This window comes from Crocodylus siamensis, chromosome 3, assembly GCF_052110815.1.
Source record: "Crocodylus siamensis isolate JL-2025a chromosome 3, ASM5211081v1, whole genome shotgun sequence".
NCBI lineage: Eukaryota > Metazoa > Chordata > Crocodylia > Crocodylidae > Crocodylus > Crocodylus siamensis.
The window spans coordinates 153868577-153884191 of NC_143397.1; the positions used below are offsets into that span (position 1 = coordinate 153868577).

Consider the following 15615-nt stretch of genomic DNA (forward strand, 5'->3'; position numbering starts at 1 on the left):
GATTTTATAAGGATAGCCCATTAACTCTTGCAGAGCTTATGAATTTTAGTGACCTATGAAAAAGCATCAACTTGGCAAGAACAGTGCCTGCACTTCTGTATACTATGCTACACACAAACACAAACCCAGATTTATAAATCCTTGAAGTTTGCATGTATAAAGTTAGGGAAGCACGTTTCACTGTAGATCCCTGAAAAAAATGGCCTCAAAAGTATTTAACCAAAAAATGGTTTCAATAACATCAGAAATGTTATATATAACTAATGTGACAGTAATTCTGAATTTTAAATTACATTTTTTTTTCTAAAAAAGGTTATATTTTAATTAAGAATTCTCTAGCTAGTCAAGTTGTATGGATTGAAGTGTATATGTACATAGTTACATAACTATAACATCCTGAAAAGCTTTTTTTTTTTTAAATAATACAAGTAATTGATATATCCTCACTTTTACCAAAATAATTGCCTTAAATGAATACATTTGTTTTTGTTTGGAAATACTTTATATATATTGTATGTTTTAAGTGTCAGCAATTAATGGATTCTAACCTTTATCCCAGTGTTAACCTTAATCTAACCTTAAGCAGCAGTGTAACTGAAATTGGAAAAAAATAAAAGTATGAAAGTAAAATATACACATAAATACAATTAAAAAATTATTGAAATAAGAACAATGTAGTACATTGACTAAAAAGTGACCAAATCTGCCTGCCTCAAGAGGTGGACTTCTACATGTTTCAGTGATATTCAGATAGCACTGTGACAGGCACCTAAAAAATCACCCTAAAATAGATTGGAAATAGCAGCTTGATGATCACTTCCTATTCTGTTGGAGTGCTTGCTTCTCCCTTGGAGATGGTCATGGTAAAGCTAGTATCTGCCTTACGGTGCTGCCCAAGCTCATCCTCTGTCATGTCCATCTGCTATATAATAGTATAATGATCAGACCCTTGAGAACATCAGGGAAGACACTTATGTTCACAGAAATTAGTGGGAATTGCAAGTCTTCAGCATCTCTCAGGATTGGGCCCTAAAAAAATGATTGCAGGACTAAGTATTGTTAAAGTGAAACATACATTTTACAAGAATAATTTACAATAGGCACTTCAATGTAGGCCACAGCTCAGTAACCTTGTATCAGGGGTTGCATTTTAAAGGATAGCTGATTAAAGAAATTATTAATCTGAGTGCCAGAAAACTATCTGTATTCTTTTAGCTGTGCTACAGTATTACACCAAGGGAAAATGTAATACTTATCCTTTCAATACTATGAAAACTTTTCTGTGAAACAATGTTCCATGGGATGTGGACCAGTGGTGACATGTAGGGATGCACAGGGCTGCACATGCACCCTCTGAGAGTGCTGGTGCACGCCCTGGTTGCAATGTTCCTGGGCAGATAAGAGAGCTGGTGCTCCCCCTGAAAGCACCGGCCAAAGAGTGCGCCAGGAGAAGTGGTCCCCCTGCAGTCAATCCTGCTGACCTGGAAGTGCCTGTGGCTCACCTGAAAGTGCTAGTGGTGTGCTGCTGCCAGTTGCGGGTCATCACGATCGGCCATGGGGAACCCTTCTTCTACTGGCCTGAGGGATCACCCACGGGGGGACTCTGCCCCCGGTCAGCAGAATTGGCTGTGGTGGACCTCCCTTCCCCCAGCCTGTGGGATTTGCTGAGAGGGCCCCTCCCTTCCTCCTGGTCTCTGACTGTCCATTTGGGGGCAAGTGCCCCTCTTGACTCAGCGGGCACCAGTGGCCCATGCTGTGGAGGAAACTTACACTGTTTAAGTTGATAGGGCAGTGCTATCTCCTCTGATTTTTGGAGTTTTTCAAGCCACCATTAACTGTGCCACCGGAGAGTTTTATTTATTGAACCATCTTAAAAATGTTCTGAGACTGAGGGTACCAATGCCTGATTGACTCATCAGGGCTAAGTACACACAGCCAAAAAGCCCGAGGCTGAATTGATTCAACTTTCACAGGTCAGTCTAAGCTGCATAGATTGAACTAATAAGCAAGTGAACAGACATTCACTTTGGATTCTGGAAATGCAGCCACATGCCTGCAGTGGTTCAAGCCAGAAGCCAGGAAGTGCTACATCACACCTCCCTGCTCAGCTGGAGCAGACAACTTGGGCCAAGGCTAGCCTGTGAGGGAGGAGAAGAGGTGCAAAGCATCCTGGGATGCTGGGGGACTGTGAGTTAACTTGAATCTAGAGGGGATCTGGGATAGAAATTGCATAAACTGATTTGAGCCAAATCAGTTAAGTGATACTATGTCCATCCAGGTTCATCTTAAACCAGTTTTGGCCATTCTGAAAGAAGTTTATATGCACTGAACTTCTGGCCTAGGGACATACATTACACACAAACTGGTTTAAGTGACCAGAAAATGGTTTAAACCTGTAACAGAACAGACATTCAGGGCATACAAGCCAGTTTGAAAATGGCCGAAACCGGGTTGAGATAAACGTGGTTGAATGTAGTATCAGACTTAACTGATTTGGCTCAAATCAGTTTATGCAATGTCTGTCCCAGACCCCTTGCTGGTTTAAATTAAATCAGACTCCCCCAGCATCCTGGCATGCTCTCTGGGCTGGGTGGAGCACTTTTCTCTGCCCCAGTGAGATGGGCTGGCTCCTCCCCTCTGCTCTCTAGCTGGAGCAAGGGGTGTGGCCAGACCTTAAGGCAAATTCCTCCTTCCCTTCATCCCCTTCCCTGCCCCCCACCTCCACTGGCAAACCATGGGGATCATAGCTGCTGTTTGCTAGCCCCAGCTGCACCTCCATGGCTTGCCTGTAGGTAGGCAGGGATGGAGTTAATTCCTCCCTCTGTCCCCTCTCTCACCCTGAACCCCTGGGGCTTGGCTGCAGTCTCTGTGGCTTGAGAAGGGATTCATTCCACAGCATTTCGGGGGGGGGAGGGGAGGAGGGGAAAGGCAAGCTAGTTCCCTGTGTGCAGATCCATGCCCTGTACCTGTGAGCCCAGAGCTAAGACCTGCAGGATCAGACTGAAAGGTGGGAAGTGTTAGCAAAGACCTGACAATCATCACATATGCTGGAGATGCAGTTAAGGAAAGTTGCAGGCAACTTCACCAAAGAATACAGAGAGCTACATACCTAAATAAAGCCTTTCTGGATGCCTGGCTGTAAGGAGACAGACACTCCACCCTCAGGATTAATAAAATTATTCTTGTCTTCCTGGGTTACATTTTAAATTAGACCTGTGTCTAAGTATGCTGTGTTTTATTGGGCTGTATCTTAGCTTAGGCAAAAAATTTTGGTAGTTCCCTACTGTATGCTTTGTAAACTTCTATGTTCAATACATGCTTGCTTCAGAGAAAGGACTTTTTCCCCTTCCCCACACCTCAGTCTGGCATGAGCTACCCTCCCCCACCACGGCTGGTGGCTGGCATTCCTTGTGTTGTTAGTCCTGGCTGGTGCCTGGCCACCCCACCCCCCACTCCAGCAGATGCCTTGGACAGCATCTCTCTTCTCTCCCCTTTGGAAGTGGTTACCAGGCATGCTCTAGTGCCTCCCAGCTTCTGGCTTGAGCCACTGCAGGTATGTGCGGCTGCATTTCCAGATTTCACAGAGAATGTCTGTCCAGTTATTAATCAATTTAAGCTGCATAGTTTACACTAACCTGCAAAGAGTGAATCAATTCGGGCTTGGGCTTTTTGAATGTCTGTCCCTAGTCCTGTTGTATTAGAGATCTGAACCAGTATCTGATTGCTTCTACTGGTTTGTGTGCAACTTCTGTCCCTAACCCAAGAGACATAAGAAATGTAACAAAGTTTGTCTAAGTGATAAACCTAGAAAGGGCTAATCACAAATTAGGAATACAAGATTATAAAGCATTACAAGTGGCCTCCCTTATTAGGTTGCAATGCAGGGATTGCTATAACAAAATAACCAATGAAGGTGACAACTGGCAAATCCAAGCACTTTTGAAGCCAAGTAATACCCTTAAATATGATACAACAATAATATACTGCACATATTTTTTAAATTATTCAATGTGCCTTGAATGCCTATTTCATTATCACTCTTGTCCTTAATGGCTGGCAAATACATCTGACATAAAAAACACCAAAAATTGTATTTTTAGATAAATATATACAATTTAAATTACTGTAACTCAAATGACTCCACAAAGATTTCTGTGGTTTTAAGAAGAATTGCGTTTTTATTAAAATTGTGGCATTATACACATCTAACTAAAATATTATAGGGTTGCAATAGTGATGATAGTTAAAAATGTGACAAGCTTTGTGTTATAAATTCTATTTTCAGGAGTTTATGAACTTTAAGATAAAGATTCCCTTTATAATGAAATTTAGCAATGAAGAACTCTCCTACCTTGAAAATTTGAATAAAATGAGTATCTGGTTTTTGAGTCCAGTTCTTGAATTACAGCGGCCAAATAAATAAATACAGCTTTTAAGAGGCTGGCCTGTGTTCCTGCATCTCTAAAGCAGATGTTGTTTTAGTTAAATTATTATTATTATTCCTCAATATAATGAGTGTGTTGTTGCCTGTGTGAGCCTTTTCCTATTTTGCAAACCAGTTTTGCATGTGACAGTTTTTGACTGTGCACTCACAGGACAAATATTCTTTGCAGAGAGTTAAACAGTCTGAGATTATCGATCTCTGGCTATATGAAAAGTGCTGCTGTAAGAAACCATAGTGAAAATTTACCCTTCTTTCTTCTTTCCTAGCAATGGGTGCTGCTAGAATGCATAGGAAGGGTTTTATGAGACCTTTCCAAGCTCCAATAAAAGAATTTTCACTACTCAAGAGGACTATATTTTGATAAGGAGCCTTGTCCTCTGAGCATGTGGTAGATGAAAGCAGAATGAGAGCTATGAAAGTCTTGCTATGTAAGACCTTTAAGGAGCATAATACTGTTATCACAAATAGTTTAAGTGTAGGGGAGGCTGAAGACCTTGATCCAACCCACACATTTTTGATAATTCCTGTTATAAAAACAATGCCATTTCTCTAAAGAAAACTCATGTGGTTTGAGGGAGAAGGTTGGTAAGCTTCTCCTGAGCAAAATAGCTGTTGTCAAAGAGCATAAGAGAAGCCTTTTCACAGCACAACAAGAGGGTACAGTAGTGGGATAGTCAAACTCAAAACGTATGGAACATTCAACTGTTCCTTGAGAAATCATCCAATGGTAGATACTAATTGGAGCTAAAATGAACTTCTAAATCTCTTCAATTTTTATCTGTCATTAATGTATGCATGGTTTTCATTGTACGTGCAGACTGAGTCACGGTCAGTGGTTGCCCTAGGAGTCAGAACCTGACAAGTCACATAGTTATATCAGAATTGCCAAAGTTTTTGTCTTTTTAACACACAGAATGTTGTTGTAAGGCCAGTATTACACAAAGGAACAGTTAATTCCTTGTCGCTGTACAGCCAAAGATTTAGAAGACAGAGTGTAACAGAACCATTTGGCCCTTTAAAAGGGAGCATGCCAACCTGCCGAAAAAGCGCAACTGTGGGTGTTTAGGTAATTAGGAAGTACTTGACTAGTAGCTTAAAACCCAGGGAAGAGAGCAGAAAGAAGTAAGCTGAGTGAAGGAGCAGTTTGTAAGCAGAATACAAAAGATGAATCCAAATAAGTCTGCTACCGGGAAGGGGCCATACTATTGTACTAGGCCAGAGCCAAAGGGCCCCTCTTACTGCCTGGAGAGGAGATAAAATTACTGTTACATCACTGTTTGCTGGTGTATTTGTTTGTTTTGTGCAAAGATTGTGTTTTTGGATTTAAAGGACTGGCTGAGGAGCTCCTCAGGCAAAAGACTTGTCAGCCTGCTTGCACAGAGGTTTCTATAACTTCCTTGTTTTTGTTCTTTTGTAAACACATTTCAAAATGTGGGTAACACATCCAGAAACTAATAACAGTATAAAAAAGAGGAGGCAAGAATTAGCATTAATTAGTAAGAGGAAATCTCAAATGGCATTATATTAAGAGGTGATCTGATATAATTGATAAAATGACAGTAATCTCACTTCTACTCATTGCCTAAACTTGCTACCCAGAATGAAAGTTAAAGATTTCATGCACACACCTCAATAAATATTTTGCTTCTTATGAGTCTCTGTTTCTTTTGATTCAGGTGCACTTACTAGTAAAGTTCTCAGATTAGAATGTTTTTATACTGTGCAATGCACACCATCTTGAAAAGGCACATAGGCATATCAGTGGAGGGTTTAAAAGGCAGGAATGGAGCAAAATGCTTATTATCTAGCCCACTAGGTTTTAGAGATTTTAGAATATAACAGGACTCATATTCTCACAAAAATAACTGTGCTTGAATAATTTGTCTAAGGCATTAGGAACAAGCAGCTTCTTTTTGTACAGGAATGCACTGAAGCTAAAGTACTTTTGACAATGGCATGGATGTCACCATTTACATCATTAGAGTAGGTTGAATGAAAGGATTTCTTTTAACTTTTCTCTCTGGGTCAATATATCTAGAGTTCACCATGGGGTAGAGAGACCACCAGTGGTCTGTTTTTTTAAAAGCATGGATACAAGAACTGAACACGGCATTGCATGAATGGTCAGATTAATGTTGTGCATAAGCTTAATATCACCTTCCCAGATCTCAGTGTTTCCTGCTCATATCTGAGGAATTACTTGAGCTCCAGTAAGCTCTGCAACACTTCGTAATAATATTCAGTCATTTAAATGCCCTGACCTGTAAGCCCCTTTCAGAGTCACTGATTTCCAAAACACAGTTCCCCAACCTCTAAGTGAGACCTATATTCTGTGTTCCTTACGTACGACGAAATGAGAAAGGGGTAAAAACGAATGGAATCCTCAACTGATATAAAGATGTAAACATATCCTTTGGGGCAGAAATTAGCTTATAAGTGACTTTAAATTGTGAATTATTTCTTGCTTATTAGCTAATCAGCAGAAGAAAGGGCCTAATTCTGCAAGCTGCCTTACCAATGAACACAATGGCAGCTGAGGGAGTTCAACATTTCAAAGATCTGAACCAAAACATTCACTCAGAACGAAACTTGACCGGTAAGCAATAAAGACAGAGACCATAATCCTTCCCCACCCCCCAGTTACACACACGATTTTAAGAAAATGATGGTGATTGGCAAGTTATCACTTTATGACCACAGGGCAGCAGCTGATGTCAGATACCTACCCCTAACCTAAACCCCAGTATAAACATCCCTTACGATAGTAGTCTCATCTGCCAGTCAATGAAGACAATTATTAAAATCCTACATAATACAATAATAAAACTGGAGCACTCAAGGGAAAGCCTACAATGGAATCCATTTTTCTACTAGGTGTATCAACATTTTAAATGAAAATATAGTAAAAGACAGCCAAAGTCACTGGATAGAAACTGCAAAATCTCTGAAAGAACCAAGGACCAAAGAATGGTTGGTCCTACTGTGGATACCAGCTGTTTAACTATGACAGTTTTTTATTTCATGCATCAAATCTAAACACACCTTACCCCACGCATTTTATTCAACATGCTTAGCTTATAACAGCCCAGAAAAAGCTACCAATCCACTGCACGCTCAATATATTCAGTAGAATTTTTAGAATTGTTAGCCCTAGTTAATCGACTGTAAATTAACCCAAGCTTGTAGATGTTATTCTAGAAACTGCAAAATCGTTTGTGCAGGACATGAATGAAATGCTTTAGTGTAAGTGTATTTTCTCAGCAGGAAGCATAAATACATAAGAATACTTGCTAAGTCATCATGAGACTTACTTAAAAATAATGGGGTTTTCCTTATATTTTTAAATGACACTCATATTATTTATTTTCTGGGGTTTGGGGTTTTTTTTTAGTTTTTAGGGTGTGTTTGGGTCATGTTTCCAGGTTATTGTCTACAACATGAGAGAGAAAATATTTTCATTATTTAAAAACAAACATCAAACCCACAAGTTGAGATATTCAACCACACAAACCCACAAGCTGGGACTTCAATAAAAACAAAATATTAAGGGAGGCATGATAAAAATCAGAGTTAGCAAGTCTAAGGAAATGTAGTAAAGGAGTCATTCACTGGGACAGAGGGACCCCAAAGAATAGACACAATGGCCAAGTTTTCACAAGGGAAATGTGAGTTTTTCATTCATGAAAGCTCACTTAAGTTAGTGTAATGCAATTGAAAAGCGGTATCAGATGCAGGCTAACGTTTGGAATTAGTGTTAGCTAACTGTGTCTTAACCTCCCACGCTAAATTTCTGCCAGCTAATGAGGATTCAAACTTATAAGCCTGTATCCGAATGAAGTTTCTCAATCATGTTAAGATTAGTTGAGCTAATTCAACTAAAACACTTTAGTTAAAACAAAATTAACCAAACAGCCAAAGCAGTTATATATACTGCTGTACAGAAACCATGAAGCAAACAATAAGACAGAGTAAAGCCATATTCATGTATTTTAACATTTTATGATAATGTAGGTTTCACAAAGAAAATAATCAAAAATTATTTGGGATTTATTCTGACAGTATTGTAATAACACCCGTGCATAATGATAATAGTTCTTTCAGTCTTTCCACATTTATAGTTTTGCATATTTTTATAATGATCTATTTGTTATGACATACAGTATGTGTGACAGATGTCCAATGCTGGCTGCTAAAAAGTAGCAGAGCCCTGTAGGGCAGCAGCAAAAATTTGTGTGTCAGCACTGAAATGGATGGGAAACTGATAATTACTGCTCGTGTCTCAGTCCTCTTCAGCAGCACAGTGCATCCAAATTGTAGCTTGGACCAAATTTTCACCCTTATATTCAAACCTAAGCTATCAGTGCATTGTAAAGGGCTTACGACTGTAAATGTAGGCTCTTAAGCTGATCACAATGAACAACATTTGCTCCTCCAGATACAAAATCAGAGTAAATGGGAATTTGAAAGGAAGGAAAGAGTAACTGGAGTGATATAGCTTATTTTTATTCTATTGCAATCTATAGGCAGGCCGCAGTTCTATTCCCTCCCTGCAGCGAAGGTGGAAAAATAGTGCTTTCAACTAGATCATTTTATGAGTTTTCTCCTTTAAAGTTTTTCTAGTGAAAAATGTCAGTTTTGCAAAGTTTTCCACAGGAAAAAATAAATTTTACAGAAAAAAGAAATCCATATATCACTTGGGAAATCCAAATTATGCCCCCTCTCTTCCTACAGGGAAATCCAAATTATGCCCCCTCTCTTCCTACAGGGAGAAGGCCTTTATTAATTTTACTTTCTTTTAGGCAAGAAGCTCCCAAGCCCAGATATTTCAGTTCTCCTGAAATGGAGGCTTCACCATCTCTCCATTTAACTGCTTCACATAGGAAAAAAAAACAGTATTTTGAGTTTTCATTCTGGCACGAAAACACATTTTTTCTATAGGAATGGAGTACTGTAGTAACCTCTTGTGGGGATCCTGCCCACAGGATCTGTAGAGATGTACATTCAGAGCAGTTTTCTGAAGCCCTGCCCTCAATGGTCCATTTTGGTCCAAACTATTTGGAGTACCCCTCTGCAAGGCGCCTCTCTGCAGAATACAAGGGGTGTTGAGTTTTTCTGTGCATCTTTTACTCCTGCAAATTGTTGCTAAGGATTTAAATGGCAGAAATTTAAGTGGCAGGAGTCTTCAGCCTGAAAAAAGAAGGCTGTGAAGAGACTTGGTAGCAGCTTGCCGCTACATCAGAGAAGTATATCAAGGGCTCGGTGAACAACTGTTCACCAGGGCATCCCTGGGGAAAACTAGGAGTAATGATCACAAACTCCTGAAAGAGTTCAGATTCAGGCTCAACATTAGGAAAAGCTGCTTCACAACTAAGGTGTCCAGACTATGAAATAAGCTCCCTCCAGAGGTGGTGCAATCACCTCCCCTGGAAATCTTCAAGAGGAGACTGGACGGTCACCATACTGGGGTCACCTGACACCAATTGTCTTTCCTGCTTGGTGTAGGGGGGCTGGACCCAATTATCTTCCGAGGTCCCTTCCAGACTTACAATCTATAAATCTATGAACAGAATGTGGAGCTCACATGCTAGGACCTGGATCAGTTTTACAACAATTAAGATTTGGGGTGTGGAGGGGGGGGTACATATATGATTTTTCCCCCTTCTTTTTGTAGTGGGCTAAGCAGCAAAGAACCTGAACCGTGGCTTTGGTGTGCATAGAAGATGCACGTACCTATTTCAGAAGCAGAATTTGCACACCATTAGGATAAGCTGAGGGGCCTGGAGTTCTAAGTACCATGTGTCTTCACTTGAGCAAGGGACTTAAGCATTTGTGCAATTTCAAGTATGAGTGGGTCACAGAGACTTCAAGAGGATTCGTTACAAACTTCAATTATACAGACACTTAAGTGCCTTGCTGAAATAGTGCCGTAGAAAGTATCATTAAAAATATACGGCTATGATAATTCTATGTGAAGAAACTCCTTTCTTTTCTTTCAAAATCTGATGTTTTTTCTTGTACTTTTAAAAAGGGCTACATGAAGTTACATGGAAAAATTCAAATCATTGTAGTCTGGTTGTTTACCCTCAGAAACATAAAAAATATTATCAGAACTATAAATGAGGCTACAAAGGGACAGACAGACTGCACTGAGATGAAAAAGGACTCTGAACTTCGCTGGAGTCAGAGATGTTAGCAAAAGACCCTAAAGGTTGCCTGTCAGTCTTAGATGCAGATGGCCCTACTTCCAACTGGTCTGTGTGTTAGATGCTTCAGTTATGCTGGTGGCAGACAAAGCTCCCTAGAGGGCAGATCCTTGTTACTTTACTGCCTCAGTTAGTGTCCAGAGCAGTACTGTCTGTATCACCTCCATTGTAAGTGATTTTTTTTAATGCTAGTATACTTATGCCATCCCTCCCCTAACTTCTCACTGAAACTGGGCAGATGCTTGTGTACTGATCTCTCTTCAGATAAATATTTATTATTTGAAATATTCATTTTAGTTATGAGATTCAAAAGCAAAATATAAAAACCACTGAGGATAAAATCTGAAGATGACAGTGATTGGTAAAATTGTAAATAATGCCAAGGACAGACAAGTCATAGAGATCTGGACTGATTTTGCAAACTAGGCCCATTCAAACAAAACCTGGGTACATCTACATGTACAATTAATGCGACGAAATAAACTCTGGTGCATACTGCACTGGAGTTTACTGCTACATTTACACACATGCTTTGGACCACAGCATATTGAACTAGCTCAGAGCAGCCCTGGCTGGCATAGGGCCTGCAGGTCAGCCTGCCAGCCTGGGGCTACCCTGACCCAGCTCAATGTGCTGTAGGACTAGTTGGGGCATGAAGGTGCTTCAGTGCAGGTCTAGTCAGCAGGCTGCCCTTGCACTGAAGCATCCCCATGCCCTAGGCAACCCCATCAGCATGTAGAGATGCACTGCTATACGGTAACACCACCACAGTATAATACTTGTATTTACAAGTACTAATCTATGGCAGCATTTATTAGTTTACCGCAATCCAACATGCCATACATGTAGACACGTATATTTTACTGCAGAGCTAATTGAGCAGCTCTGCAGTAAATGTCTTGTGTAGAAGTGCCCACTGTTATATAAGAGCCGAATGTAACATCTTACATTTACAAAGAAAGAAGGGAACACTTTCAGAAAGGTAGATTGTACCGTAGAAATCCGTATTTGTAAAAAAGATTTAGGGGTGACAGTGGACTACTCAATCTAAGTTGCCAGTGAGATGATGAAGTAAAAAGGTCTAAAGTGGTCTTCGGTTGTATTACCAGGAAAGCAGTGGGTAGAAACAGAGAAATGATTATACCTCTCTGTTTTGCACTGGTGGATACTGGAATGCTAACTGAAATGCCAATTCTGGCAACCACCTTTTACCAAGCATGTTGAAGAATGTCATCATAAAGACCTACATTTGCTTTCTGTTTCTAACATGCATGAAATTTGCCCATCTTCCAAAGGGAGATGCATTCTTTCTCCCTCCCAGCACTGCAAATCCATTCTGCGATCTGAAAATCAAAGTTGGTTCTTTTGGTCTGAGCAGCTGTCACCAGCAGTATTTTGCAGGCCCAATTTTTGTCCTTAATTACATCTAAGCAACAGTGCTGTCCTTAGGTTTCCTCTCAGGACACAGCCAACTGAGTGTTTGGCCCTGAAGCTGCAGCTTATCTAACAATCCTGAGTCTCCCATGGCTGCTAAGAATCAGAAGCAGAAAAATGTATTTTACCCCTCTAGTAAGACATGCCTCAGAGCAAGCATATATGTTGGGTAAAAAAATGCTGATTTTACATAATCACTTTTCATAGTAAGCCCATATACTATGGAAAATGTGTTACTCGCACTGTTAAGAGAAATTAGGAAACAGTGGAGTAGAATCAAAACAGTGTAAAATAGTGGATTTAACCTGCTTTATGCACACAAGAAAGCACTTAGAACCCTAAGTACGTACAAATGGAGGCAATTGTATAGACTAAAAAGACCTTCTAGCATTTTTACTTCAAACCTCTTAGTTGTAGATGTTTCAGAAAAGTCATCTTTGTAGGGTAAAAATATTGCCCTACAAACTGGACCTGATCACCAGTAAAAAAAAATAATTTATGGGAGCCTTTCCAACTACATGCATTTCCTGAGATATATGTTTAAGTGTTAGGAATAAATTTTTAGCTGGACCCAGAAATCATTATATCCATGTTTCATAGCATCTTTGCTGCCTGATGGGTTCAGAAGTCAACGAATTACCTTAAATGTGTACCAGCCATATGGAACAAGAATACCCAACAGGAAAAAAATAAAGTTAAATGTTAAGAGATACTTTTCTGCACTAAAGTACTGATAAAGAACAAGGTTTATCGGGTAGCTTTATAGACCCAAATCCTGTAAATCACCTTGCACTTATGTAACTCAAATGTTTCTGTCATGGAAAAATAACTATTTTAGTAATAAAAGTTTAAAGAGTGTCTAACAGAAGGAAGCAAATACTTATTCCTTCCATTTAGTGCTCATGGTCCTTTCAGTTTTCTTTCCCACACAGGTTTAATATGAAGAGAATAAAAATGGTAAAATATGAAGCTAGTTCCTTGGTTTCATTTTTCACATTCCTATACTACACTACAGCAAAAACTAATGAACTTGTTCATCTTTGAAAATCCTTTTGCAAGCACCTTCCCTTGCCTTTTACTCTGATCCTTACAGATTTTCCCGTGTGTGTGTCAATTGTACTGGTATAATACATGTACTTTTATTAGTTGTGTTCTGATGATTTCTACCGAGAGATACTTAAACCTTTTACAAGTCCAAAACTATTTTATCACTTCTGAAGAAAACTAATAGGGCAGAGTCACTGAACGATAAGAGAGAGACCACTGAATTTATTTAATAATCCATGTCCATTTCACAAAAATGGCCTGTGTAATCCTTTTAAAAATAATAACCTGTTCATTTCAGACCCTGCACAATGCTTCTCTTTGTCCCTTGTAAGTCTCTCAAATGTCTTATTTTAAAGGAATATATAGTACTCCCGGAAGACATTTTCCCATTTCTATTCTCTTCAACTCCTGTGAGCCCTTGTTCTGTGTGATAAGGCAATCTCCTTCGGGATCTGAGCTGTGTAGTTTCGCACCACGAGTGACAAGGACTCGACTTGAATAACTGCTGTGCGCAGGTTGTAATTATGTCAGCTGGAGTGTTGAACAAGGGGACTGATTAATGTGAGCCCCAGCCCAGGCACAGTCCCTATCAAAACCTTCGTGCAGGCCAGCAGTGGGGATGGGTTAAAGCAGAAAGACAAAACATGCTGTATCGTCCATGATAGATGAATTGCTCCAACAGTCTTCAGGCAGATGTTCCAGGACAGTATAATATACAATTACTCTGCCTTATCACCTTCCCAGGGACAATAAAGCTTCCTCCTTCTATAGCTCATGTGAGTGAAGGCAAAATTAGTTTTACTTTTACAACACTGACTCACTTATCATGTTGCCTTGATTGTGCTTTTACAGCTAAAGAAAACATATATTCCACTTTTAAACTAAGAAAAAAAGCCACCTTTTATAAAATGAGAGGATTCCTTTGAAACTATTTTGCATCACAGTCACACAATTCTTAAAGGCCTGATTCAGTCTGGTACTCTAAAGAACCTGCCTAACTTTAAACAACAGCACTATTTATGCTCTTAATATTATCCATGTGCTAAGGCACACTACTGAATCAGGTCAGAAAGGGTAGTTAGTGAAAAATTGGCAGGTTCTGGAGATGAAGGGCTTATGTGAATAAAATAGGTACTCAGATTATATTTATCCAAACAGCCATTCTAGGAACTCCAGTATGTAAAACAATTTGTAAGCATTAGTATCAATTTTACATCTCTGAGACCACAAGAGTTTACTACACAAATGATACACAAACCTACTCATTCTTTGAGGGGAAACACAAATGGGTAAGGAAATGGAAAAAAAAAATGTAGGAAATTTAAAAAAAAAAATACACATATATTACACACACACACACACACACATATGTATGTATGTATGAATGCTTATATATGGGTATGTGTAAAATACAATTTTATTTATTATAAAAAGTTCTTAATCTATTCTTTGTTACCAGTTATATACAGAATTTGCTACTGCTGTGCTAGGAACTTGGAACTTTTGAAACGGTCCATATACTACCATGGTTAATTCCATTAAGGCTCACTGAATACTAATTTAATAAAATAACGTATGCCTTAAGCTCAAGAAAAGAACATGGTTCCTAGTACCTTAATATACTTTTTTATTTACAGACTTGGTAGTTACTAATTAAGCAGCTCTGCTTTTGAACTAGTTCTGCTTACTTTTAAAGTCACTGCTGCCCTCAGCAATGCCTTTCTCCACTGCCCTGGCTTTGAGTACATCAATTAGCATGATCCAAAAGAAACACCAAAAATGTATTTGGAATTGTTCATATTTGAAGGTGTTCAGTGTTTGTTTGTTTTTCTTTAAAAAAAAAAGAAAAATACCCCAAGCTCTATTTTTGTGAGCGCTTGAAGTCAACAGGATATTTGACACATGCACATGTACTGCCCATGCAGATTGGGGTTGCAATCCACCCATACATTTAGAATTTGTGAAATATGTTGGATTACTAGCCCTGCAGACCAAGGATGGTGTTTTAAAAGAAGACTAAGAGAACTACAGGTGCAGACAGAAGTGCAGCTCCCTGCAGTAACTGGGAATGCTTTGCAGGAACCCTTCTGAGTTGCAATGATCCCTCCCTGACGAAACACAAGTTCACTCTGGGTTCCAGGGAGGAGGGGGAATCTAGCTGCTGGCTGCAAGCCTGAAGACAGTTTCCCCAAGCAACAGCCCCTCTTCCATTAGAGGCTGCAAAGTTTTGAGAATGGGAAGGGTGAAAGGTAATGGAGGAAGCTCATTCTAGGGGTTCCCCACCACTGAAGTCAACGGGAGTTTTACCACAAACTTCAACGAGGCCAGGATTTCACCTTGTATCTTTATTTTGAATGTTGTAATGCCAGCTATACTAGCGCTGGGGAGTGCAAGGAGTTGACATTATAGACACTTTGCTTCAGTGGGAGCTCATTTTCTCAGAGAGCAGTAAAAGGAAAGTGTACAAGCTCATGTACTGGAAGAGGG

At 39.6% G+C, this 15615-nt stretch overlaps 1 protein-coding gene across 1 annotated transcript in view; it reads right to left on the bottom strand.

The window, feature by feature from the left end:
- Positions 1 to 15615, bottom strand: part of ZNF407 (zinc finger protein 407) — a 468516-nt gene that overhangs the window by 130728 nt on the left and 322173 nt on the right.